Source organism: Oncorhynchus kisutch, unplaced genomic scaffold (assembly GCF_002021735.2).
Source record: "Oncorhynchus kisutch isolate 150728-3 unplaced genomic scaffold, Okis_V2 scaffold795, whole genome shotgun sequence".
Lineage (NCBI taxonomy): Eukaryota > Metazoa > Chordata > Actinopteri > Salmoniformes > Salmonidae > Oncorhynchus > Oncorhynchus kisutch.
The window spans coordinates 70,477-97,333 of NW_022262740.1; the positions used below are offsets into that span (position 1 = coordinate 70,477).

At 49.5% G+C, this 26,857-nt stretch overlaps 4 non-coding genes and 1 pseudogene across 4 annotated transcripts; all 5 read left to right on the forward strand.

The window, feature by feature from the left end:
* The first annotated feature begins 10,718 nt into the window (after positions 1-10,718).
* LOC116362132 (U5 spliceosomal RNA) lies at positions 10,719-10,835 on the forward strand. Its single transcript, XR_004207696.1, has one exon. It is a non-coding gene; the product is annotated as a U5 spliceosomal RNA (small nuclear RNA).
* A 5,811-nt stretch (positions 10,836-16,646) lies between these two features.
* On the forward strand, positions 16,647-16,829 carry LOC116362147 (U2 spliceosomal RNA). The gene has a single exon (XR_004207710.1). It is a non-coding gene; the product is annotated as a U2 spliceosomal RNA (small nuclear RNA).
* Positions 16,830-17,161: 332 nt separating this feature from the next.
* Positions 17,162-17,278, forward strand: LOC116362142 (U5 spliceosomal RNA). Its single transcript, XR_004207706.1, has one exon. It is a non-coding gene; the product is annotated as a U5 spliceosomal RNA (small nuclear RNA).
* A 6,844-nt stretch (positions 17,279-24,122) lies between these two features.
* LOC116362146 (uncharacterized) lies at positions 24,123-24,296 on the forward strand (annotated as a pseudogene).
* A 370-nt stretch (positions 24,297-24,666) lies between these two features.
* On the forward strand, positions 24,667-24,783 carry LOC116362133 (U5 spliceosomal RNA). Its single transcript, XR_004207697.1, has one exon. It is a non-coding gene; the product is annotated as a U5 spliceosomal RNA (small nuclear RNA).
* The last annotated feature ends 2,074 nt before the right edge of the window (positions 24,784-26,857 follow it).

Here is a 26,857-nt window from a genome sequence, read left to right on the forward strand (position 1 = left end):
TGATTGTATCGGCCTCTTCTTCGTCTGCGTTTCCGTACGAACCAGCGGGAGAGCCGTAATTACGCTGTTCTAGATATCTTCACTCTGAATAAACTGTAGCTTGTCATACAATTTACCACCTTGTCTGAATCGATCCTTGACCGACTCGCCCGTCTACATATCCAATTTCTAACAAGAACCAATGGGATACTGACACCAGGCTGGAGGAGACTGTCTATCATCTGCAAACAACCTATCAGAAAGCCAGGACTACTAGAATCTACCTACGTCATTTCAATGTATAAAATGAACTGTACGATTGTGACCGGGCTCTCTTTTCTTTTTCCAATGGTTCGCATGAGAACTTGACGAAACGGAGCCGTGCACGTAATTGCCAGATATCATTACTCTTGAATAAACGGCCTTTACTATACCGTATCCGCCTTGTCCAGCGTCTCGACTTGGTCTCGTTTCTCATATACCTATTCATCAACACAACCATGCCACTTCTGTTACATAAATGTACGAACAGGGATTGAACACATGTTCTTCAGATTACAAGAGCAAATTATTTAGCACGTCTCTGTTTCCTGCTGAGAATTTCAATACCTTTGCAGGCTCTGTGTGTCTTTAAGCACCACACTTTGTCACTCCATCCTTGCTGTGTGTGTGTGAGAGAGCTTTTCTTTGACATCTGTTGGGAAAATGTTGTCGTGGACATAGAAATATAACACGATTAGATGTTCTATGAAAAAGGTGTACTTATGAGAGCAAAAACCTTGGGGGGGGGGGCAATCAGTCAAAACATTGAAGGGGATTTTACAGGGCCCTAATGGACTACAGACATTGACAGTATCCTAGCCTAAAAACAAATGCTGAATGCACTGCCTAGATTTTGAGGTAAACGCATTGTCCATTATTTGATTTGATCTGGGCAGGGCAGGGAAGCACTAACAAACTGCATTTAGTCCAATAAAAAGACACAACATTATTAGGGTGATAAATAAAAGGCCCTAGTCCATGAAGTTGTCATAAGTATGAACGTAGGATGTGCCCTCTCCCCCCCCCCCACAAGAGTGAAATATATGGTCTGGAAATGCAAGCAAGGTTTGAGCTTTTCAGTGTGTGTCACAAGGTGACAAAAGGCTCGTTGTCACGCGGCCTGGTCAGGAAGGCCAATGTGCGAGTGATGTTGACCACATAGTAGCAGGAAACCTTTAACCTTAAAAGAGTATGCAACTTCAATAGGGGAAACTTCAAGCAGTGGAGTGGACACACTGATAGTAGAGGCACATTTTCCCTGTATACAAAGTATTGAGCAATTGGTGAAAGAAAAAAAACACCCTATAACAGCTAATAGCTACAATTGTGATGCGTAATGCACTCATACAGCATGAATTGTTGATAAACTCTGTAGTAGAGGGGAATTGCTTATTACAGCCTACAGAAGCACACAGGCCATAAATACACAGTACCCATCACCTCAGGGTAATAGTCATTTTACCTTCCTGGTGGTGCCACAGGAGTTCACAGTGAAGTGGAAGTAGGCAAAGCGATCTTCACTGTAGGTGGGACACCAGGCGGGGTCGCTCAGGGTCAGCTGACCGGGGTTCAGACCGGAAGCAGACTCCACCTTCATCGCCAGCGCAGTCATCGTTCCGTTTGAGAAACACTCTTGGAGGTGGGGGATCAAAAGACAGGTAGCCATCAGACCTGGGTTCTGTATTTGTTACACTTAATTGAGCTTGCCGAGCACAGTAGAACCAATGGAATAGCACCAAATATGCAAACCATGCCCATCTGGTTCTCCAGATTGAATTGAAGAATACACCTGAAGTCGTAAAATGTCTAACTAGTCATTTGTTATGCTAACTATCTAGCAAGAGGTTGCATAGCAACATCATCAACTTCCGGTTGACAGGTGAAGAGTGTAGAGAAATGCTATTTCTTATGCAGGTGACCAAACTATTGTTGATAAAGGCCTACAACTCAAAGTAGAGCCTGTGGGGTCCCCTACAGGATAGCTCCCGCATTACACTAATTGCCAAAACCAGCGCACACACACATGATCTCCTTTGTCTCTTAACATTGTGTGCCCGAAGAGGATTCTACGATGACGGACAGATAACTGAGCCAATGGCGGAAGACTACAGACTACACCCCAGCTGAACCAATCCAAAGATCCGATCTTCCAGAATCAACCTACTTTCTTTTCTATATATTAGTGGTGTACTGATTGTAACGGTCTCTTCTTCGTCTGCGTTTCCGTACGAACCAGCGGGAGAGCCGTAATTACGCTGTTCTAGATATCTTCACTCTGAATAAACTGTAGCTTGTCATACAATTTACCACCTTGTCTGAATCGATCCTTGACCGACTCGCCCGTCTACATATCCAATTTCTAACAGAAATGGTAGCAGAGTATAGTTTACTAACGATCCAGTCGAAGTGAGTTGATTTGGGTGTGGGGGAGGCGAGTTGGTGAAAGGACGATTCATAAAAAATAAAAATAAAAGACGGGTGAAGAATTTCGGGGGAGGGCAACAATTCTGCTCAACTCGGGAAACTGATTTCAAGGTGCACCAAAAAAAAATAAGGTAAGCAAAAGCCTGTTAAATCAAACTTTGCATATTGTCGTATAGACTGTCCAAATTTTTATCAGTTTTTCCGAGTAAGTATGAATTCTTGTGTAAATTTATAATTTGCTGACGAGTCGAAATAACAGTGTATGTGAACATATGTAGTAACGAACCGGCGACGGCCGGTGTGATTTAAATCATTGATGAGATATCAGTAAGGGGATAGCTAATTACTATTCATTAACTCTGGCGCCGAGGGGACAAATTGTAATTTTGGGACCCGTGACCCGGTCAGCACAGTCTGCTAGCTTTCAATGATGAGTGATCACTGTTTTGTCTTTGATAGTTCCGATAGGGGTCGGGAATAGAGATCAGTAGGGGATAGCTAATTACTATTCATTAAATCTGCCGCCGAGGGGACAAATTGTAATTTTGGGACCCGTGACCCGGTATGGCTCAGTCTGATAGAGATTCACCGATAAGGGTCGGACATGTGTAATAATTCTGATAGGGGTCAGCTCGATAGGGATCAGGAATAGAGATCAGTAGGGGATAGCTAATTACTATTCATTAACTCTGGCGCCGAGGGGACAAATTGTAATTTTGGGACCCGTGACCCGGTCAGCACAGTCTGATATAAATTCACTGATAAGGATCGGCTTTCAGGGGTCAGAGATATAACGTGTTGTTTTGTCTATTTGTAACTGTTTATGTTATGTTATGTTAAAATGCAATGTGGTTGTAATTGTTTCCATTAAGATTGTTGGTGGTTAGATAGAGGGAGAGAGAATTATAATAAGGGATATTGGCTAAATCCGAAACTTCTATATTGTATGTACCTATGTTAATAGGTACATGTATAAATGTATAATCAGGAACGAAATGACTGATGTATAATTGAAATAATAACTGAATATAATATTTAAATATTGAGACTAAATAGTCGAATAGATCCCTTGGTTGTGCGCTCCACAAATGCTATACCAGCCCATGCGTTTTTTCTCAACCTGAATATACGAAGGAGAAGCTCTGAGATAAGGCAGAGTACGAGCAATAGTGTCTCTTCGAATACATCGTGGGTATTAATCAACGTCGGGCGAAGTATATGCTAACTATATTCAGATAGAAGGAGAGAATTTCGATTAAAACTACGATTAAATTCCGATTGAATTAAATTAAATTACGTTTTAAGCAAATTCACAATGGCGACCCCCAATACTCCAAAGCTGAGGTTTAATGAGTTCCTAGAACAAAAAATTGAATATAGATCAGGGGGGAAGGAACGATGGACGCCTATAAAGAAAGTTTGGGAGGGATTGAAGTTAAGATGGACACAAGCAGGTTATATAGGGGGGTGGCCGCCAACAGGGGCCCAGCTGAAAACAATGGAATGTGAGTTGAGAGGGACGTAGTAGGAGGCCAGAGACAAGGAAGTTGAAAGAAATAAAAACCATGTATTTAAGAACCAAGGGACCAAACAGAGAATGAATAGAAGGCGGGGGCATTGCGTCTCCCACTGGTCTGCTTACTGGCGTAAATGAAGATTTGTGAAAATCAAATCCTGTGCATGAAACACGCTTGATATTCAGTCGGGGACTAATATCGATATGAATGAGGTCGGGGACAAAGCGAGTGTGGTACATTAGGTGTTTCAGTTGGAGCTGGAACCGGTGAGAATGTTGAAAAAGTCGCAGGCTTGCTGATGAGAGTTATATCATAGAATATTGAGGGGGGTGCATGACTGTTGGAAAGAGTGTTAAACTCTATTAACGCAAAATTCTTTTTGCGGATTTATATTATGAGGTTTGAACTATACTAATGTTGTAGAATTACATAATCAACATCTGAACATACTTACGTTAAACATTAATTGAGCCACTGAGTAATAGATAAGCTGTACACTAGGTACGGGGCGAAGGGTGTGGTCGATGTAAGACGGGAGTGGTGTTCTAACCAAATTATTTAGTTATTTTAATTCATTTACACAAGTACTTCCCGGGTATTGATTTTGGTTTGATTGTTCAGATAACATCATTGAAATTAAACAGGAGGTCAAGGTATACTAACATTAGAATCTGTTTTCATTATGGAGAACTATGAAAGGCCCGCAGAGTGGATTGCAGGCTGAGGTTTTTATGTTAAAGGGACAGTGCACATTTATCACAGTTGTGTGTGTCTGTCTAATGGCTGGGTATTTAAGAAGTATTTTGGGGAGACAATTTGGAGAAACACAAATAAGACATCGAGACAAATTATTTGAGTTTGAGGGGATTATCATAATTATTAGGTTTTGTTTTTGTAGTAAATGTTTGGGTTAAGGGGATTTCCATGTTCCCAGAGACATGATATTTTAAAGAGGCACGCTCACATATGGAACCTTTATGAGTTTTTTATTTTATGAGTTTTAATTACACAAGTGATTTTTATTTTATTTTAAGGATAAAGGGTTCTTTAATATGTCTAATATGGTATGGAACACGAATGTGGGGGGATGGTGTAACCCGTGACCGGATTTCATGGCTCTCTCGGGTGGTCTGATCAGCCACAAGGGGGTGCCATTTGAATAATACATTTGTGGTCATGGGTAATACTGTTTAAAAAAATAATAATAATAATTTGTTTTTTAAGGTAACTTAATTATAGTGGAGTTTACTTAACCTATATAAAGACTTTAGTAATTGCCACCATAGACATGTTTTTCTAAAAATAAAAATCCATGAGTTTAGATAAAGCCAAACAGTGAGACATTTAGTTAAAATGTGGAAAAATGGGAAAAGGCAGACAGATGAGCCCTCCCCCGCACTGCAGAGACCTTGACGGTTGGAGAGCAGAGGAGAAGTTTTAGAAGGGAGCCAGGACGAGCAAAGATAACGGAGTGTGTAGATAACAGTCACTGAGTGGAGACAAAAGGGAGAATTGGACATGTGGAAAATTAAAGGGGCGCTCCTACATGATAATGTCAGAACAGAAGGATAATATACTAATCTTACCTAAGTCATTATTTAGAATAGGTAAGGTTGTTACCTGGGCATAGCCAGGTATCAAAAGGGGGATAGGTAAATTGTGGTCTAGGATAGGATGGGGCCTATTGGATAAGAAACTAATATTTTTTAAATGTAGTTAACAAATGGGCATAGAAGTTAAAGATAGAATCAGATAAAACATGAGAAACTGTTTGTTAACCAAGCCTGTATGTCCAGCATTTTATGCATTATAGGTGAACTGCAGGTGAAGTCACTCAATCCAGTCCCAGAGGCTTGTTGGGGGGACCATACCAAGGTCTCCTGGTGACAGCTAGCTGAAAGAGCTACCCGGATTCATATCGCACGGTGGGAGGGTAAGACACACTGACACTATCGAACAATAAACAGTGTTCGAGAGGAGAACTGGAATTAACAGAATTCCGGGGGCCATCTTTCGAATGAACAAAATCCTCCCTGTCCTGTCACCCCTGTTTTTGTTCATAGAAGTGAAGATGTGTCTGGCTCTTGCTAAGTGATGTGTTCTCGGGGAAAGGGTGGGGCTTCACATGGAAGCTGTTTGTCTGAGCTGTCTTATCGTGGGTGACATCCCAAATAACACAGCTCCGGACGAATCAGTGCCCGAAGCCTCAGCTGGTTTGACCACCCTGGCTCACGGGTTGACAGAAAACACTGGGGTGGATACTTCTCTGATTAATTGGGTTTGATAGTATGTTTAGAAAATGGGGAAAATATTATGATCACTGTATTGTGGGCTACATTCACCTGTGTTACTGTTTTAGTTTTATGGGGCTGTTGTCTAACTCCCTGTGTATGAGGCCTTATTTCCAGGACTCTGGAGAAATCGATGGAAATAGATGGTGATGTACCAGCGGATTCCAGGTTCTGACCCGTGGAATGCTGAATGTATGTCTACAGAACAAGTGGACGAAAATTATAAATGAAATTATATTAAATTGGGAGGGTGTCCGTATGGGGATTACAGGATAACAGACTTGGGACAGTTCTGGGATTGGAAGAGAGGGTATCCTTATAGCATAGGGGATCCCACAAAGGTGGATAGGTTTTCCATGATATGGGAAAACCTGGGAGCACTGTTGAACTTTGTAAAGGTGATGAAATCTTGCTAACCATCAAAACGATTAAGCTCTCTGATGCAGGCACTTACACCCTCGGACTACAAAGGACCGGGACAGACACGATGGGTGTGTTTTCTATTAAGGTGCTGCCAAAACCAGAGGTCCCAGATGAACCAGGGCCAGACACACTCCTCTACCACCCCTGGACCGAACCTGCCACCACTGTGTTAAAAATCCCATTCAGGTAATTAATGTTAGACTATTCAGCTATTGATCAATTAGGCAGTGAGACTGGTGTTATTGGTAGGGACAATTTGTGGCTTTCTTATATGAGGTACAGTTAAGACCCTGAAAAGAAAGGACTACATGAGTTACATGAAACATTGGTCATGATAGACCTGTTCTGGCTACACACCCATTTGCTATAGGAGAAGGAGAGGGGTGGTTGTGTATTCTGAGAGGTTTATACCTGGTTGAGGCCAATTCAACTCTCTGTTCCTCTTTGAGCCTTGTGTTTCCTACAGTACCTCCTCATCGGGCCCCTTGGGGTGTTGAGGCATATGGGGGCAATTACAGTTGCATCACGGGTACAGGTAATGGCATTGATTATGGGAGATTGCCTGAAGCTGATTGCAGTAGTAACATAACCATTAATTCCACTTGGCCAGTTACAGGCCTAAACCAAACTAGTGGTCTGGCTGATGTGTGGTGGATCTGTGGACCCAAAAGAGTGCTGAGACCCATTCTTAGAGGAGACTGGCAAGGTACGTGTGCTCTGACCAGTTTGATAATTCCACTGACCATTGTTGATGTTACTGCTGAACAGTTGTTGGGTTCTGTATCCAGGGGACCTGAAAACATTCCATCCCATGGGAGACATAGAAGTAGTGCTCCATGGACAGAGGATGTAGTTGACATACACACTAACCTGTTAGGAGTGCCGGTGGGGGTTCCTCATGAGCTTCAGGCCTTGGGCAGGAATGATGGATTATAGGTCTAGCCATGGTGGATGCAAGACAGACTGCATGGATTCATTACATCTACTATGATCAACAGCGTTTTGTTAATTACCCCCGTGATGCACTCACTGGTATGTCTGAACAGTTTGAGGCCACATCTAGGGTTGCCAGACAGAATAGACTTGCTTTGGATATGCTTCTTGCCAGTCAGGGGGGCGTATGCAAGATGTTCGGTGAACAATGTTGCACGTATATTCCTAATAACACCAGTCCAGATGGTAGTATATCTAAGGCCCTTAGTGGGCTTGATGCACTATCTGCTGAGATGAGGACCATGGCGGGGGTGGAGGAGTCTGGCCTGTTCTCTTGAGTGGGAGCCTGGTTTTGGTAAGTACACTAGAATGGTGGTTACTGGATTTCTGACCCTTATTTTTGTTATTTGACGTGTTGTGCTGCTTGCATCATACCGTGTTTCAAGAAGTCTGTTACAGATGTGGTGAAGGCTTCAGGCATGATGATACCTTTGCTTGATGCTCCAGTTGGAGATGCTGATACTGAAGCATGCTTTCAGGGGAGGATGGGACTGACTGAGGATGACCCATGGTATGCTGTGGGTGAGGTAGTAGAATAAATCTTACACCACCACAGTTCCTTGTTATACATCTTTATGATAGGTTCTTTCCAGTATGTTTGTTCTCCCTGTTGTGAAGGTTTCGAGTCCCTGGGTGGCATGAAGCCCAACTGGTGCAGGATAGGAGTAGCTGAGAGGACCAGATGGTTTATAATAATGCTTTGCTTTGCTTTACTCTGTTTTCCATGACCAAAGTTTTATCCTGTATCTTACATGACAATAAACAATAAAGTGTTATCCTGTTTTTGCTAAGTGACACCCTTGTGGGTGTCAAAAGGGGGACTTAAATTTCACACCATTTTTTTTGTTCTGTTTTTGAATGAGCTGTTCTCTTTTGACATGAAGGTATTTTAAACTCTGTGACTGTTATGATTCATTGCTGAATTTTTGTTCACACCCTGGGGGGTGTGAAAAAGAGGGATTATTGGTTCCTGTGTTTTACATTATAGCCATTACCATATATATGATTGAATATTATCTGCTGTTGGCTTGTGTTGATGTATGCAAGTGTTATGCAACATAGCTGACTTGAAACATTGTTAAAAGTGTCAGGGCCAGGGGACTTTCTCATGCTGAAAATAAAATATATATACAGAAGGGAGGGCACATTCAGAGCGTGGGGTTGCGAGAACAAGCGGTCTTTTGTTAGATAACAGGAGCCAGGTGCGTGATAACGGTATGGAGCATGAGAGCCTGGCTGCAACTTCTCTTATGACATTGCAGTAGATATGCTACTGGCGGAGAAAGGTGGAGCTTGTACTATGTTTGGTGAACAGTGTTGCACTTTCATCCCTAATAACACAGCCTCCGATGGTAGCTTGACCATGGCCCTAGAAGGTTTGAGGACGCTTAATGGTAAAATGAAATCTCATTCTGGGATGGATACCTCGATGTGGGACTCCTGGATGAGTGCGTTTGGTAAATATAAAACCCTGGTGTCCTCCATTTTGGTATCCATTCGGTGTTCGCTGCCATTTTAGTTCTCTGGATGCTGTTGCATTCCATGCATCCGTTCCCTTGCCACTAGGGTTATCTCTAGAGCCATTGACCCTTCCTCCCCCTCCCAGATGTTTCCTCTGCTGGATAAAGACCTACTTGAATTCAAGGATGAGGAGGAGAGTGCCTATTTAGGTTTACATTATATCTGCTGTTGCCTTATGGGGATGTATGTATGTGTTATGCAAGTGGATCATTCCGCCTGACTTGCCTAGTTTAAGTCACATCTCTTTGGAGATGTGAAGAGAGGGAATCACAACTTTTTCCTGCGGGAAAAAAGTTGGCTTATGTAGACAAGCATTTACTTTTATTTTGAGCTGTTGTTCTCCGCTCTGTTAAATGAGGGTTGTAAGTTCCTTGGTGGCTGGTAGCCAACTTAGTACATAGTGGGATTGAATGGAGAACATGATGTAATACATATATATCTATTTCTGTTTAAAACCGTGCCTTATTTCATAGTCCCCTTGGGAGAAGTTTCTCTTTGTGTCTGGATCCAGTTAGGTTGTGTCACGTCTCTTGTGAGACGTGAAGAGAGGGTTTTGTAGAGAAATGCTATTTCTTATGTAGGTGACCAAACTATTGTTAAGGGGGGGCTACAACTCAGAGTTGAGCCTGTGGGGTCCCCTACAGGATAGCTCCCGCATTACACTAATGGCCAAAACCAGCGCACACACACATGATCTCCGTTGTAGCTGAACGTTGAATGCCCGAAGAGGATTCTACGATGACGGACAGACAACTGAGCCAATGGCGGAAGACTACAGACTACACCCCAGCTGAACCAATCCAAAGATCCGATCTTCCAGAATCAACCTACTTTCTGTTCTATATATAAGTGGTGTACTGATTGTATCGGCCTCTTCTTCGTCTGCGTTTCCGTACGAACCAGCGGGAGAGCCGTAATTACGCTGTTCTAGATATCTTCACTCTGAATAAACTGTAGCTTGTCATACAATTTACCACCTTGTCTGAATCAATCCTTGACCGACTCGCCCGTCTACATATCCAATTTCTAACAAGAACCAATGGGATACTGACACCAGGCTGGAGGAGACTGTCTATCATCTGCAAACAACCTATCAGAAAGCCAGGACTACTAGAATCTACCTACGTCATTTCAATGTATAAAATGAACTGTACGATTGTGACCGGGCTCTCTTTTCTTTTTCCAATGGTTCGCATGAGAACTTGACGAAACGGAGCCGTGCACGTAATTGCCAGATATCATTACTCTTGAATAAACGGCCTTTACTATACCGTATCCGCCTTGTCCAGCGTCTCGACTTGGTCTCGTTTCTCATATACCTATTCATCAACACAAAAAAATTGGGCCAGGATTGTGTGTGTGTGTGTGTGTGTGTGTGTCTCTGTCTCTCTGTCTGTGTCTCTCTCTCTGTGACCTTCTTTTCATCCACAGCCCTCAAACTTGGAAGAGTGGGTTCCGGTAGCACCCGCGGGGACCCGGCCTACAGTGCACAGAGTGTGTCTCGGGCCCCCGACCTCTGACTTCCATATGACTCTGGTTTCTCTTCATTACGCACAAGCCTTTCGCCTTTTACTAAAGACTTCCGTGGAGAGGAACACTTATGAGTTCAATGTATTTTTGGAGTGGCTTTGCTTCTTGCAGAGCCCGGTATCTTGTTTCAAGAGAAATTGACATAGATGAGCCAGGATAGTGACTTAAAGACGCATTAGCGACTTTTTACAAAAAACACCTGCCTGCCTGCCTGCCTGCCTGTCTGCCTGTCTGCCTGTCTGTCTGTCTGTCTGTAGCCGGGGAAACGGTGGGTGGCTGGGATTGGAGGAGCCGGCTCTTGCCAACCCACCCGCTGAGGTCTGCCGAGACCCCCGGGGGCCCGGCGGTTGCAGGGTTCCATTTGTGGGTTATCGCTTCTCGGCCTTTTGGCTCAGATCAAGCTTGACACCGAGGTGCCCCAAAGCCCGCTGAGTCAAAAGGTCGAACCAGGAGAGCGGTAAGTGTGTTTTTGTTGTTAAAAATTTTGATATATAATTTTTTTGTCTTTTTTGTATTTTCTTTCTGGTTTTTTGAAGAGGAGGTGAGGCGGGTGCGCCATCATCCGTGAGGAGATTGCGCAAAATACCTCTGAACGGTCGATCCCTTTGATCGGGCTGGCAAATACAGTGAGATTTTCTTGGAGGGAAAAAGAAAAGGAGCCTTGGGGAAGAGAGACTTTCGGGAGGAGTATCCTGTTGGGGTGCCTCAACTTAAAGGTGAAGGATGTTCTCTGTCTCCAGACGAACCCAATAGAAAAAGGGTTTGATGTAACGTTTCATTTGGAGGAGCAACATGATGGAGTTATGAAGAAGGTTAAGGAAGAGAAAGGAGAAGGTCCCCTGTGCCATTACGCGGTGACCAGCCTGGCAAGAAACAATTTCAGGGTGGTCACCGTGAACATGTATAATCCGCACGTGAAGGATGAGGAGGTGAGGGCCTTTCTGGGGAGGTATATGGACAATGTCTCCTCAGCGAGGTACCTCAGGGACTCCCTGGGTTTCTGGAACGGGAGAAGAGGTTTTCAGGCGTTACTCAGGGAGTCCCCGAAGAGTGTGGATGGCTACCTCCATCCTCCGGCGATGTTCTCCCTGGGGGCTGACAGGGGAACACTTTATTATGCCCGTCAGCCTCCATTTTGCAGGCGTTGTATGGCCTATGGTCATATCCTGGCCTCGTGCAACACCATGAAGTGTCGTTTCTGTGGATCGGGGGAGCACGAGGCCAAGGATTGTGACGAGCCCAAGGCATGCCACGGGTGTGGATCAAAAGTACACCTGTGGCGTGATTGCCCGGCTCGTCACAGGTCATACGCGTCTGCAGCCGGGGGGGGAGCGGGGGATGGGGGGAGGAAGGAAAGGACACGTGTGGATTGTACGGATGGCACAGGGGAGAAGATGGCACAGGAAGAGGAGGAGGTGAGAAGAAAGAGACAAGAGGATGGAAAGAAGGAAACAGAAGGAGAGAAGATAAAGAAGGCAGAAGAAGGTAAAGGAGCGAAGAAGAGTGAGAAGGGGACAGTGGCGCAAATGGAAGAGGGAACGGTGATAATGATGGGAAAGGAGGGAGGGGTGGTGGTGTTGGGGGAGGGGGTGGGAGGTGGAGGTGGAGGGAGGGAGTGGGGGGACAACTTGCCGGACTTCCTTGAGGAAGAAACAAGGGAATTGGTGGAGGAGTTAGCGGGGAAGGGACGTTGTGTCTCCCCGCTACCTCCTTCACCAAAGAAGAAGGGGAAGAAGAGGGGAAGTCGGGCAGGGAGTGAGAGGGAGGGGGGGTGGGGAGGGGGAGGGGGAGGGGGGGCTAAGAGATCAGCGGGGGGGGGTTTCATTGGCCTCCCTGTTTGCCTCAGCCCCTCACAGAGTAGTGGAGGATGACTCCGGTGGGGGGTCTGTGGACAGTTTGTTAGAGGGATCTCAACTCCTGTTTGAGGAGTTGGGATCCCCTGCATTCAGCCCCGAGGCAGACAGGGAGGGGGGGTTGGAGGGTGGGGAGGAACACAGGATGCAGGGCAATAGGCCCAACACACTGCCTGCATCCTGGGTTCAAGGAATGGAGGAGGACGGGGGGACGTCAGAAGAGGAGAGGACGTCCCCGCCGGTGGAGATGGACCAGGGGAGCATCGGGTGAGTCTCCTGTTTTTTCTTTGGGTTTTGGGTTAGATTGTAGGTATGATTAAATAAATATGTCTGTTTCTTTTTTTAGTTTAAATGTTAGAGGGTTAAGGGATTTTGTTAAAAGGAGGGCGGTATTTAGTTATTTAGAGGGGGTGGGTTTTGATTTCTGTTTTTTACAGGAGGTTCACCTGAGGGATGGTGGGGATGTGGTTAGATTTAGGAGAGAGTGGGATAAAGGGAAATCTTTTTGGGGCATAGGAGGGGTGCACTCTACAGGGGTAGGGATTTTGTGTGGGAATAGAGAGATTAAGGTAGAGAGCACATTTGTTGTAATGCAGGGTAGAGTATTGGGGATAGATGTAGTGTATAGAGAAGCTAGGTATAGGTTAATTGGGGTATATGGGCCACAGGTGGCGGCAGACAGAAGGGAGATGGTGGACTGTCTGGCGCCCCTGTGTGTCACAAATACGCACTTGGTGATAGGAGGGGACTTTAATATAGATTTAGGGGTAGGTGGTGATAGTAGTGCAGGCGCAATCACCGGGCTAATGGCTTGCCATGGTCTGGTTGATGGCGGCCTGCATACTACTCCGGTAATGGTCGGTCCTACATGGCGCAACTCCAGGGGGGTTGCGCGGAGGCTCGACTACATTTTTATATCCAGGTCTTTGGGTCAGTTGTCTGGGCGCCTGTTGCCTGTGTTCTTCACGGATCACGACGGGGTGTTCCTGCAGGTGGGGTCGCCAGTCTGCCTCTTCGGTAGGGGGTACTGGAAGTTAGATCGGGGTATACTGGAGGAGCAGGCTTTCGTTGACGCATTTTTTTGTTTCTTTCGAAGGCTTGACGGCCTCCGGTCTATGTGCGAGGGGGTGTTAGTGTGGTGGGATTTAGTGAAGGTGAGAATTAGGGCTTTTATAATAGGATATTGTAAAAGGAAAAAAAGGGAGGAGGATCGTATCCAAAGGTTAGTTGAACTTGAGTACGAGGCAGGCAACCTCGGCGGGTCAATTGACTGGGAGAGATTCACAGCCCTAAAGGCGCAGCTCAGGGAGCTGCAGGAGCAGAAGGCTCGAGCTTTCCTGGAGCGTGCGCATAGAGGCTTTCTAGAACATAATGAGACTTGTTCCGCTATGTTCTTTAAGTCGGTTAGGGCCAGGCAGAGTAGGAAGGTAATGCATGGCGTTAGGGAAGAAAACGGTAGTGTAGTAAGTAAACCAGAGGAAATGGTCAGGGTGGCAACTGATCATTTCCGAAGTTTATTTAAGGAAAGGGAAATAGATGTAGAGCAGGGAAACGTGTTTTTAGAACACTTGTCCCGGCGGTTGCCGGAGGACATTAGAGACGTGATGGAGGCCCAGATCTCACTAGAAGAGGTTGAGAGCGCTCTTAGGAGGATGGGAAAAGGGAAGGTGCCTGGGATGGATGGGCTGCCGGCTGAGTTTTATCTCAAGTTTTGGGGTATACTTGGACCAGTGGTCCTCGAAGTCTTGAAGGCCATCCTTGAGACGGGGGTCCCGGGGGGATCAATGGCAGTGGGTGTGCTGTCACTTCTTTATAAGAAGGGGGAAGTAACTGACCTTAGCAACTGGCGGCAGTTGACCATGCTGTGCGTAGATTACAAGATACTTGCAAAGGTCTTAGCGGATCGGTTGCGCACAGCCCTTCCCTACGTCGTTCATGAGGATCAGATGTGTGGGGTTGAGGGCCGCTCTATTCGATGGAACCTACAGTTGATCAGGGACTCCATCGCCTGGGTTGAAGATAGAGGGCTGCCTTTAATGGTAGCAGCGCTAGATCAGGCGAAAGCCTTTGATCGCGTGAATAGATCTTTTCTATTCAGGGTGTTAGGTAGATTAGGATTTGGGGAGAAGTACATAGGATGGATCCGTGCATTATATGTCGGAGCGGGGTGCCGAGTAAGTGTAAATAGTCACTTAGGTGACGTTTTTGACCTCTCGTCTGGGGTCAGGCAGGGATGCCCACTCTCGGCTCTCCTCTTCGTTCTGTACATGGAGCCTCTGGGGGCTGCCATTAGGGCAGACACAGGGGTGGAGGGTTTGTTGATCCCTGGAAGCGGTGGGCTGCGTGTTAAGATGACGCAGTACGCCGACGACACTTCCTTGCTGCTATGCAAGGACTCGTGCTTGACAAGGTCCCTTGCCATCATTGGGGATTTCACCCGAGCGTCGGGGGCGGTTCTGAATCATGCAAAGTCTTCCGTTAAGTTTTTCGGAAGATGGCGCGGTAGGACGGATGTGCCCGGGGGGTTATCTCTCTGTGAAGGGGCCCTGAGGATTCTCGGGGTCCATTTTGAGACCTCCGGCTCAGCGACGCTGAACTGGAACATGGGTATCGCAGTGGTTCAGAGGAAGCTAGCAATGTGGAAGGCTAGGTCTTTGTCTTTTATAGGTAAGGTCCTGGTCTTAAAGGTGGATGTATTGCCATCTCTTTTGTACTTGGCGTACATCTACCCATTGCCGGCTTGTCTGAGAAGGTATCTAGTGAGGCTCGTGTTTCAGTTCATGTGGGGTGGCAGGTACGAGTGGGTCGCCAGGGCGCGCATGCTCTGTCCCATTGGGGAGGGAGGTAGGGGGGTACCACATCTCCCCCTCAAGCTGGACGCAATTTTTGTTTCTTTTTTGTTGACGGAGCTTGCTCAGCCAGTTATACACCCGTCCGGTTACCTCCTGCGGGTGTTCTTCTCGTATCAGGCGAGAAGCGTAATGGTGTGGTCTAACGCGGGTCCTCGGGCGGAACAGCTGCCGTGGCACTTTGGCCATGCGGCCAAGTGGCTGCGTGCGCACCCCGAGGTTGAAGTTGCCCGAGTAGGTTTAGATCACAGGCACCTGTACGAGGAGGTCAGGCAGGCAGGGAGTCCTGCGCCTGTAGCGGGCATCTCGTCAGTGGTCTGGGAGGGAGTGCAGGTGCGGGGCCTGGACAACAGGCTCAAGGACCTGAATTGGTTGAGCCTCCATAAGTGCTTGCCGGTACGTGCCATTATGTACCGGCATAGTTTGTCGCGATCCTCCACCTGTCCAAGATCTGCTTGTGGCAGGGAGGAGACTGTGCGCCATGCCTTCTGGGACTGTGCCTTTGCCGGACTAGTCTGGGCTAGGGCACGGGTGTTGCTAGGTATGGTTAGGAGCGACTTTTTGCTGACTTGGGCTAGGTTAGAGCGAGGCGTAGGGAGAGCGAGGGGTACGGAAAGGGACAGGTTTCTGCTCTGGCTTCTCATGAGTCTCTTTAAAAGGGGGCTGTGGGAAGCCAGGCAGAATTTAGTTAAGACAGGGAGAGATTGGGGGGTGGAAGGGATAGTAAGGAGGGTGGAAGGTGATGTGAGGGGGAGGATGAAGAGGGAGGAGATAAAGTGGGGGCAGCATGCGGCACGGGAGAGGTGGAAGGGGGGATTAGGGCTGGGAGTGTTAGAGTGAGGTTTGTAAGGGGATAGATTAGGGAAGGGAAGATAGGGAAGGGTTAGGTATTGGTTAGGTATGACGGGGAGGGACGATGCTCCCCTGAGGTTTGTTTTTGTTTGGTTTGGTAAATATGATATGTAAGAGTGAATGAGAATTATGATTTTGTAAATAGTATGAATGGTATTGAGTGTAAATAAATTATTTTTTGTAAGGGGATAGATTAGGGACGGGGAGATAGGGAAGGGTTAGGTATTGGTTAGGTATGACGGGGAGGGACGATGCTCCCCTGAGGTTTTTTGGTTTTTGGGTTTTTGTGTTATTTGGAATGAAAATACCATTATTTAAGTTTGTATGGAAAGTATGATTTTGTATAGAATGGATGGTATTTGAAAATAATAAATATATTTTATAAATAAAAAAAAAAAAAAATCTGTTCTTATCAGTTTAATATCTGATACGTCCCCCATAGGGGGACTACATATTAAATGGATTTTTCGAACAGGGAGTCGGAAATGGGGCTTGCTCCGTCCGCTCCACGCATCGACCCGGTATTGCAGTACCTCCGGGAACGGTGCAACACTTTTCTCCCGTTGTCAAGGAAAAATACTCATTCACAAAGCTATGTAAACAGCTAGCTTAGCTTAGCTTAGCTAGCTAGCAGAAGAAGAGAAGGAAAGAAACATTCAAACTGAAAAAAGGGCGAAGCGCCTTTCAATGGGGTCCCCCGTTTCCCGCCATTTTACTTAAATGGTGTGTGTGTGTGTGTGTGTCTCTGTCTCTGTCTGTGTCTCTCTCTCTCTCTCTGTGACCTTCTTTTCATCCACAGCCCTCAAACTTGGAAGAGTGGGTTCCGGGAGCACCCGCGGGGACCCGGCCTACAGTGCGTCTCGGGCCCCCGACCTCTGACTTCCATATGACTCTGGTTTCTCTTCATTATGCACAAGCCTTTCGCCTTTTACTAAAGACTTCCGTGGAGAGGAACACTCATGAGTTCAATGTATTTTTGGAGTGGCTTTGCTTCTTGCAGAGCCCGGTATCTTGTTTCAAGAGAAATTGACATAGATGAGCCAGGATAGTGACTTAAAGACGCATTAGCGACTTTTTACAAAAAACGCCTGCCTGCCTGCCTGCCTGCCTGCCTGCCTGCCTGCCTGCCTGCCTGCCTGCCTGCCTGCCTGCCTGCCTGCCTGCCTGCCTGCCTGCCTGCCTGCCTGCCTGCCTGCCTGCCTGCCTGCCTGCCTGCCTGCCTGCCTGCCTGCCTGCCTGCCTGCCTGCCTGCCTGCCTGCCTGCCTGCCTGCCTGCCTGCCTGCCTGCCTGCCTGCCTGCCTGCCTGCCTGCCTGCCTGCCTGCCTGCCTGCCTGCCTGCCTGCCTGCCTGCCTGCCTGCCTGCCTGCCTGCCTGCCTGCCTGCCTGCCTGCCTGCCTGCCTGCCTGCCTGCCTGCCTGCCTGCCTGCCTGCCTGCCTGCCTGCCTGCCTGCCTGCCTGCCTGCCTGCCTGCCTGCCTGCCTGCCTGCCTGCCTGCCTGCCTGCCTGCCTGCCTGCCTGCCTGCCTGCCTGCCTGCCTGCCTGCCTGCCTGCCTGCCTGCCTGCCTGCCTGCCTGCCTGCCTGCCTGCCTGCCTGCCTGCCTGCCTGCCTGCCTGCCTGCCTGCCTGCCTGCCTGCCTGCCTGCCTGCCTGCCTGCCTGCCTGCCTGCCTGCCTGCCTGCCTGCCTGCCTGCCTGCCTGCCTGCCTGCCTGCCTGCCTGCCTGCCTGCCTGCCTGCCTGCCTGCCTGCCTGCCTGCCTGCCTGCCTGCCTGCCTGCCTGCCTGCCTGCCTGCCTGCCTGCCTGCCTGCCTGCCTGCCTGCCTGCCTGCCTGCCTGCCTGCCTGCCTGCCTGCCTGCCTGCCTGCCTGCCTGCCTGCCTGCCTGCCTGCCTGCCTGCCTGCCTGCCTGCCTGCCTGCCTGCCTGCCTGCCTGCCTGCCTGCCTGCCTGCCTGCCTGCCTGCCTGCCTGCCTGCCTGCCTGCCTGCCTGCCTGCCTGCCTGCCTGCCTGCCTGCCTGCCTGCCTGCCTGCCTGCCTGCCTGCCTGCCTGCCTGCCTGCCTGCCTGCCTGCCTGCCTGCCTGCCTGCCTGCCTGCCTGCCTGCCTGCCTGCCTGCCTGCCTGCCTGCCTGCCTGCCTGCCTGCCTGTCTGCAGCCGGGGAAACGGTGGGTGGCTGGGATTGGAGGAGCCGGCTCTTGCCAACCCACCCTCTGAGGTCTGCCGAGACCCCCGGGGGCCCGGCGGTTGCAGGGTTCCATTTGTGGGTTATCGCTTCTCGGCCTTTTGGCTCAGTACAAGCTTGACACCGAGGTGTCCTAGAGCCCCTGAGCCAAGAGGTCGAACTAGGAGGGCGGTAAAGGCTTTAGCTTTTTCCCGTTTTTTTGTATTTAAATCAAATTTATTTTTTTGGGGCTATTTTGGATTTCCTTTTTTTTTCCATTTTTGGAGTTTTTTTTTTGAGAATCAGGTGTGCTATCCTCCTTGCGGAGATGGCGCAGGAGAAGATGCCTAGGTCGGTTCCAGGGATTGGTTTAGCCAACACGGTGCGTTTCTCGTGGAGGGAAAAAGAAAAGGAGCCCTGGGGGAGAGAAACATTCGGGAGGACCGTACTGATGGGGTGCCTTCAACTGAAGGTTAAAGATGTTCTCTGCCTCCAGGGGAACCCGGTGGAGAAAGGATTTGATGTGACTTTGAATATGGAAGAGAAACACGATGAAATAATGAAGAAGGTGAAGGCAGAGAAAGGAGAAGGTCCCCTGTGCCATTACGCGGTGACCAGCCTGGCCAAGAACAACTTCAGGGTGGTCACCGTCAACATGTACAATCCGCACGTGAAGGAAGAGGAAGTGAGGGCCTTTCTGGGGAGGTATGTTGATAATATCTCCTCAGCGAGGTACCTCAGGGACTCCCTGGGTTTCTGGAACGGGAGGAGAGGGTTCCAGGTGCTACTCAGGGAGGACCCGAAGAGTGTGGATGGCTACCTCCATCCTCCGGCGATGTTCTCCCTGGGGGCTGACAGGGGGACTCTGTACTACGCGCGTCAGCCCCCGTTGTATGGCCTACGGACACATCCTGGCCTCGTGCAGCAACATGAAGTGTCGATTCTGTGGGTCGGGAGGGCACGAGGCCAAGGATTGTGACGAGCCCAAGGCTTGCCACGGGTGTGGCTCGAGAGCACACCTGTGGCGTGATTGCCCGGCTCGTCACAGGTCATACGCGTCTGCAGCTGGAGGGGGAACGGGGGATGGGGGGAGGAAGGAAAGGACGCGTGCGGATTGTACGGATGGCACAGGGGAAAAGACGGCGAGGGAAGAGGATGAAAAGAAGGAAGAGGCGAGAAGGAAGAGGAGAGAAGATGGGCAGAAGGAAAAAGAAGGAGAAAAGGAAAAGAAGGCGGAAGAACGGGAAGGAGCGGAGAAGAGGGAGAGTGGGACGGTGATTCGAGAAGGAGTGGAAGAGGGAACGGTGACAGTGATGGGAAAGGAGGGAGGGGTGGTGGTGTTGGGGGAGGGGGTGGGAGGGGGAGGTGGAGGGAGGGATTGGGGGGACAACCTGCCGGACTTCCTCGAGGAGGAAACGAGGGAATTGGTGGAGGAGTTAGCGGGGAAGGGACGTTGTGTCTCCCCGCTACCTCCTTCACCAAAGAAGAAGGGGAAGAAGAGGGGAAGTCGGGCAGGGAGTGAGAGGGAGGGGGGGTGGGGAGGGGGGCTAAGAGATCAGCGGGGGGGGGGAGGGGGGGTTTCATTGGCCTCCCTGTTTGCCTCAGCCCCTCACAAAATAGTGGAGGATGACTCCGGTGAGGGGTCTGTGGGCAGTTTGTTAGAGGGATCTCAACTCCTGTTTGAGGAGTTGGGATCCCCTGCATTCAGCCCCGAGGCAGACAGGGAGGGGGGGTTGGAGGGTGGGGAGGAACCCAGGATGCAGGGCAATAGGCCTAACACACTGCCTGCATCCTGGGTTGGAGGAGGACGGGGGGGCGTCAGGAGGAGAGAGGACGTCCCCGCCGGTAGAGATGGACCAGGGGAGCATCGGGTGAGTCTCCTGTTTTTTTTCTTTGTTTTTTTGGGGTTTATTTGTTGAGGGGTTGGTTGTAATTAATTAAATAAAATGAGTATTTCAGTTAAATTGTTTAGTTTAAATGTAAGAGGGTTGAGGGAGGTAGTTAAAAGGAGGGCGGTGTTTAATTTTTTAGAGGGTGTGGGGTTTGATTTCTGTTTTTTACAGGAGGTTCACCTGAGGGATGGTGGGGATGTGGTTAGATTTAGGAGGGAGTGGGATAAAGGGGGAATCTTTTTGGGGCATAGGAGGGGTGCACTCAACAGGAGTAGGAATATTGTGTGGTAATAGAGAAGTTAAGGTAGAGAACACTTTTGTAATAATGCAGGGTAGAGTATTGGGGATAGATGTAGTGTATAGAGAAGCTAGGTATAGATTAATTGGGGTATATGGGCCACAGGTGGCGGCAGACAGAAGGGAGATGGTGGACTGTCTGGCGCCCCTGTGTGTCACAAATAGGCACTTGGTGATAGGAGGGGACTTTAATATAGATTTAGGGGTAGGTGGTGATAGTAGTGCAGGCGCAATCACCGGGCTAATGGCTTGCCATGGTCTGGTTGATGGTGGCCTGCATACTACTCCGGTAATGGTCGGTCCTACATGGCGCAACTCCAGGGGGGTTGCGCGGAGGCTCGACTACATTTTTATATCCAGGTCTTTGGGTCAGTTGTCTGGGCGCCTGTTGCCTGTGTTCTTCACGGATCACGACGGGGTGTTCCTGCAGGTGGGGTCGCCAGTCTGCCTCTTCGGTAGGGGGTACTGGAAGTTAGATCGGGATATACTGGAGGAGCAGGCTTTCGTTGACGCATTTTTTTGTTTCTTTCAGAGGCTTGACGGCCTCCGGTCCATGTGCGAGGGGGTGTTAGAGTGGTGGGATTTAGTGAAGGTGAGAATTAGGGCTTTTATAATAGGATATTGTAAAAGGAAAAAAGGGAGGAAAGGAGGGAGGTGGATCGTATCCAAAGGTTAGTTGAACTTGAGTACGAGGCAGGCAACCTCGGCGGGTCAATTGACTGGGAGAGATTCGCAGCCCTAAAGGCGCAGCTCAGGGAGCTGCAGGAGCAGAAGGCTCGAGCTTTCCTGGAGCGTGCGCATAGTGGCTTTCTAGAACATAATGAGACTTGTTCTGCTATGTTCTTTAAGTCGGTTAGGGCCAGGCAGAGTAGGAAGGTAATGCATGGCGTTAGGGAAGAAAACGGTAGTGTAGTAAGTAAACCAGAGGAAATGGTCAGGGTGGCAACTGATCATTTCCGAAGTTTATTTAAGGAAAGGGAAATAGATGTAGAGCAGGGAAACGTGTTTTTAGAACACTTGTCCCGGCGGTTGCCGGAGGACATTAGAGACGTGATGGAGGCCCAGATCTCACTAGAAGAGGTTGAGAGCGCTCTTAGGAGGATGGGAAAAGGGAAGGTGCCTGGGATGGATGGACTGCCGGCTGAGTTTTACCTCAAGTTTTGGGGTATACTTGGGCCAGTGGTCCTCGAAGTCTTGAAGGCCATCCTTGAGACGGGGGTCCCGGGGGGTTCAATGGCTGTTGGTGTGCTGTCACTTCTTTATAAGAAGGGGGAAGCAACTGACCTTGGCAACTGGCGGCCGTTGACCATGCTGTGCGTAGATTACAAGCTACTTGCAAAGGTCTTAGCGGATCGGTTGCGCACAGCCCTTCCCTACGTCGTTCATGAGGATCAGACGTGTGGGGTTGAGGGCCGCTCTATTCGATGGAACCTACAGTTGATTAGGGACTCCATCGCCTGGGTTGAAGATAGAGGGCTGCCTTTAATGGTAGCAGCGCTAGATCAGGCGAAAGCCTTTGATCGCGTGAATAGATCTTTTCTATTCAGGGTGTTAGGTAGATTAGGATTTGGGGAGAAGTACATAGGATGGATCCGTGCATTATATGTCGGAGCGGGGTGCCGAGTAAGTGTAAATAGTCACTTAGGTGACGTTTTTGACCTCTCGTCTGGGGTCAGGCAGGGATGCCCACTCTCGGCTCTCCTCTTCGTTCTGTACATGGAGCCTCTGGGGGCTGCCATTAGGGCAGACACAGGGGCGGAGGGTTTGTTGATCCCTGGAAGCGGTGGGCTGCGTGTTAAGATGACGCAGTACGCCGACGACACTTCCTTGCTGCTATGCAAGGACTCGTGCTTGACAAGGTCCCTTGCCATCATTGGGGATTTCACCCGAGCGTCGGGGGCGGTTCTGAATCATGCAAAGTCTTCCGTTAAGTTTTTCGGAAGATGGCGCGGTAGGACGGATGTGCCCGGGGGGTTATCTCTCTGTGAAGGGGCCCTGAAGATTCTCGGGGTCCATTTTGAGACCTCCGGCTCAGCGACGCTGAACTGGAACATGGGTATCGCAGTGGTTCAGAGGAAGCTAGCAATGTGGAAGGCTAGGTCTTTGTCTTTTATAGGTAAGGTCCTGGTCTTAAAGGTGGATGTATTGCCATCTCTTTTGTACTTGGCGTACATCTACCCATTGCCGGCTTGTCTGAGAAGGTATCTAGTGAGGCTCGTGTTTTCAGTTCATGTGGGGTGGCAGGTACGAGTGGGTCGCCAGGGCGCGCATGCTCTGTCCCATCGGGGAGGGAGGTAGGGGGGTACCACATCTCCCCCTCAAGCTGGACGCAATTTTTGTTTCTTTTTTGTTGACGGAGCTTGCTCAGCCAGTTATACACCCGTCCGGTTACCTCCTGCGGGTGTTCTTCTCGTATCAGGCGAGAAGCGTAATGGTGTGGTCTAACGCGGGTCCTCGGGCGGAACAGCTGCCGTGGCACTTTGGCCATGCGGCCAAGTGGCTGCGTGCGCACCCCGAGGTTGAAGTTGCCCGAGTAGGTTTAGATCACAGGCACCTGTACGAGGAGGTCAGGCAGGCAGGGAGTCCTGCGCCTGTAGCGGGCATCTCGTCAGTGGTCTGGGAGGGAGTGCAGGTGCGGGGCCTGGACAACAGGCTCAAGGACCTGAATTGGTTGAGCCTCCATAAGTGCTTGCCGGTACGTGCCATTATGTACCGGCATAGTTTGTCGCGATCCTCCACCTGTCCAAGATCTGCTTGTGGCAGGGAGGAGACTGTGCGCCATGCCTTCTGGGACTGTGCCTTTGCCGGACTAGTCTGGGCTAGGGCACGGGTGTTGCTAGGTATGGTTAGGAGCGACTTTTTGCTGACTTGGGCTAGGTTAGAGCGAGGCGTAGGGAGAGCGAGGGGTACGGAAAGGGACAGGTTTCTGCTCTGGCTTCTCATGAGTCTCTTTAAAAGGGGGCTGTGGGAAGCCAGGCAGAATTTAGTTAAGACAGGGAGAGATTGGGGGGTGGAAGGGATAGTAAGGAGGGTGGAAGGTGATGTGAGGGGGAGGATGAAGAGGGAGGAGATAAAGTGGGGGCAGCATGCGGCACGGGAGAGGTGGAAGGGGGGATTAGGGCTGGGAGTGTTAGAGTGAGGTTTGTAAGGGGATAGATTAGGGAAGGGAAGATAGGGAAGGGTTAGGTATTGGTTAGGTATGACGGGGAGGGACGATGCTCCCGAGGTTTGTTTTTGGTGATTTGGTTTTGTAAGAGTGAATGAGAATTATGATTTTGTAAATAGTATGAATGGTATTGAGTGTAAATAAATTATTTTTTGTAAGGGGATAGATTAGGGACGGGGAGATAGGGAAAGGGTTAGGTATGACGGGGAGGGACGATGCTCCCCTGAGGTTTTTGGGTTTTTGGGTTTTTGTGTTATTTGGAATGAAAATACCATTATTTAAGTTTGTATGGAAAGTATGATTTTGTATAGAATGGATGGTATTTGAAAATAATAAATATATTTTATTTAAAAAAAATCTGTTCTTATCAGTTTAATATCTGATACGTCCCCCATAGGGGGACTACATATTAAATGGATTTTTCGAACAGGGAGTCGGAAATGGGGCTTGCTCCGTCCGCTCCACGCATCGACCCGGTATTGCAGTACCTCCGGGAACGGTGCAACACTTTTCTCCCGTTGTCAAGGAAAAATACTCATTCACAAAGCTATGTAAACAGCTAGCTTAGCTTAGCTTAGCTTAGCTTAGCTTAGCTTAGCTTAGCTAGCTAGCAGAAGAAGAGAAGGAAAGAAACATTCAAACTGAAAAAAGGGCGAAGCGCCTTTCAATGGGGTCCCCCGTTTCCCGCCATTTTACTTAAATGGTGTGTGTGTGTGTCTCTGTCTCTGTCTCTCTGTCTGTGTCTCTCTCTCTCTCTCTCTGTGACCTTCTTTTCATCCACAGCCCTCAAACTTGGAAGAGTGGGTTCCGGGAGCACCCGCGGGGACCCGGCCTACAGTGCACAGAGTGTGTCTCGGGCCCCCGACCTCTGACTTCCATATGACTCTGGTTTCTCTTCATTACGCACAAGCCTTTCGCCTTTTACTAAAGACTTCCGTGGAGAGGAACACTTATGAGTTCAATGTATTTTTGGAGTGGCTTTGCTTCTTGCAGAGCCCGGTATCTTGTTTCAAGAGAAATTGACATAGATGAGCCAGGATAGTGAATTAAAGACGCATTAGCGACTTTTTACAAAAAACACCTGCCTGCCTGCCTGCCTGCCTGCCTGCCTGCCTGCCTGCCTGCCTGCCTGCCTGCCTGCCTGCCTGTCTGCCTGTCTGCCTGTCTGCCTGTCTGTAGCCGGGGAAACGGTGGGTGGCTGGGATTGGAGGAGCCGGCTCTTGCCAACCCACCCGCTGAGGTCTGCCGAGACCCCCGGGGGCCCGGCGGTTGCAGGGTTCCATTTGTGGGTTATCGCTTCTCGGCCTTTTGGCTAGGATCAAGCCTGATACTGAGGTATCTCAAAGCTCGCCTAGTCGGAAGCCGAAGGCCGGAGGGCGGTAAAGGTTTGTTGTTGGAGGCTTCTTTTTTGAGAGAGCTTTTTCTGGGAAAAATGGCGGATGATATTCCAAGAAGATCGGTCCCTGGGATTGGGTTGGCAAATACAGTAAGGTTTGCGTGGAGCCACAAGGAGACAGAGCCAGTCGGGAGAGAGACGTTTGGGAGGACAATCCTGATGGGAATTCTAAAACTGGAGGTAAAGGACGTGTTATGTCTGCAGGCTAACCCTACAGAGAAGGCCTATGATGTAACCTTTTACACGGAGGCAATGCATGATGGGATCATGAAGAAGGCGAGAGCCGTGGGAGACAAGAGGCCTATGAGTTTCTATGAGGTCACAAGTTTGGCTAAGAACAATTTTAGGATGGTGACGGTCAATATATACAACCCGCACGTCAAGGACGAGGATGTAAAGGCTTTTTTGGGGAGGTTTATGGACAGGGTCTCCTCCCCGAGGCTCCTCAGGGACTCCCTGGGGTTCTGGAACGGGAGGAGAGGATTCCAGGCCCTTCTCAGGGAGGACCCGGGGGGTCTGGGTGGATACCTTCATCCTCCGGCCATGTTCTCCCTGGGGGCTGACAGAGGGACTCTGTACTACGCACGACAGCCCCCTTTCTGCAGGCGATGTATGGCATACGGCCATGTCCTCGCCTCGTGCAGCACGAAGAAGTGTAGATTTTGCGGATCTGCTGAGCACGAGGCGAAGGACTGCGACGAGCCCAAGGCGTGCCACGGGTGTGGCTCATCGGCACACCTGTGGCGTTAGTGCCCGGCTCGTCAAAAGTCATACGCGTCTGCGGCTGGAGGGGGAGCAGGGGCGGGGGATGGGGGACGAAGAGGAAGAGGGGGCCCAGAAACAGGATCAGGCCCAGAAGAAAAGGCCACAAGGAAGAAGGAGGAGGCGAAAGTGGCACGGACAGAAGAAGGGAACGAGAAGGATGAAGCAGAAGGAGAGGAGGGGCAAAAGGCGGATGGTGAAAACGGAGTGGAGAGGCAGGAGAAGGTGACAAGGGAGAGAGATGAGGAGGAGGACGACGCGGCAACAGGAACAGGGGGAGAGGTTGAACAGGGGGAAGTAGTGGGGGAATGGGGGGATTGTGACATGTCGAGTGCCTCGGTGGAGGAGTTGAGGGGGATGGTCGAGGAACTGGCGGGGGGGGGGGGCGGTGTTTCCCCTTTGCCGCCTACACCAAGAAAGAAAGGGAAGAAGAGGCCGCCCCACAAGGATGGCAAGAAAGGAGAGGGGGAGGCCAAGAGACCAATGGGGGAAAAGGGGGTTGAGGAGGGGGAAACTCCCAGGACCTTGTTGGTCTCTTTGGATTCAGGGGCGCCAGGGGAACTGGATCCACCAAGTGGGATGCTGGAGTGGGAACCGGGGGGATCGCAGTCCATCTTTGATGATACAAAGTCCCCTTTTTACTGCCCAGCAAGCGGGGAGGCAGGGGAAAAGGAGGGTTTGGGTGACCAAAGCAGGATGCAGGACGCCAGGGTGGCTAACACCATTCCTGCATCCTGGATTGGGATGATGGAGGAAGACAGGGGGGTGTCACAAGAGGGGAGGACGCCCCTGCTGGAGGAGATGGAGCAGGGGAGCATCGGGTGAGCCTCCTCTTTTATTTGGGTGTTTTGAGAGTAAGGGGTTTTGTATTGGTTTAATTTAAAATTAATATTTCTGTTTCTATTTTTAGTAT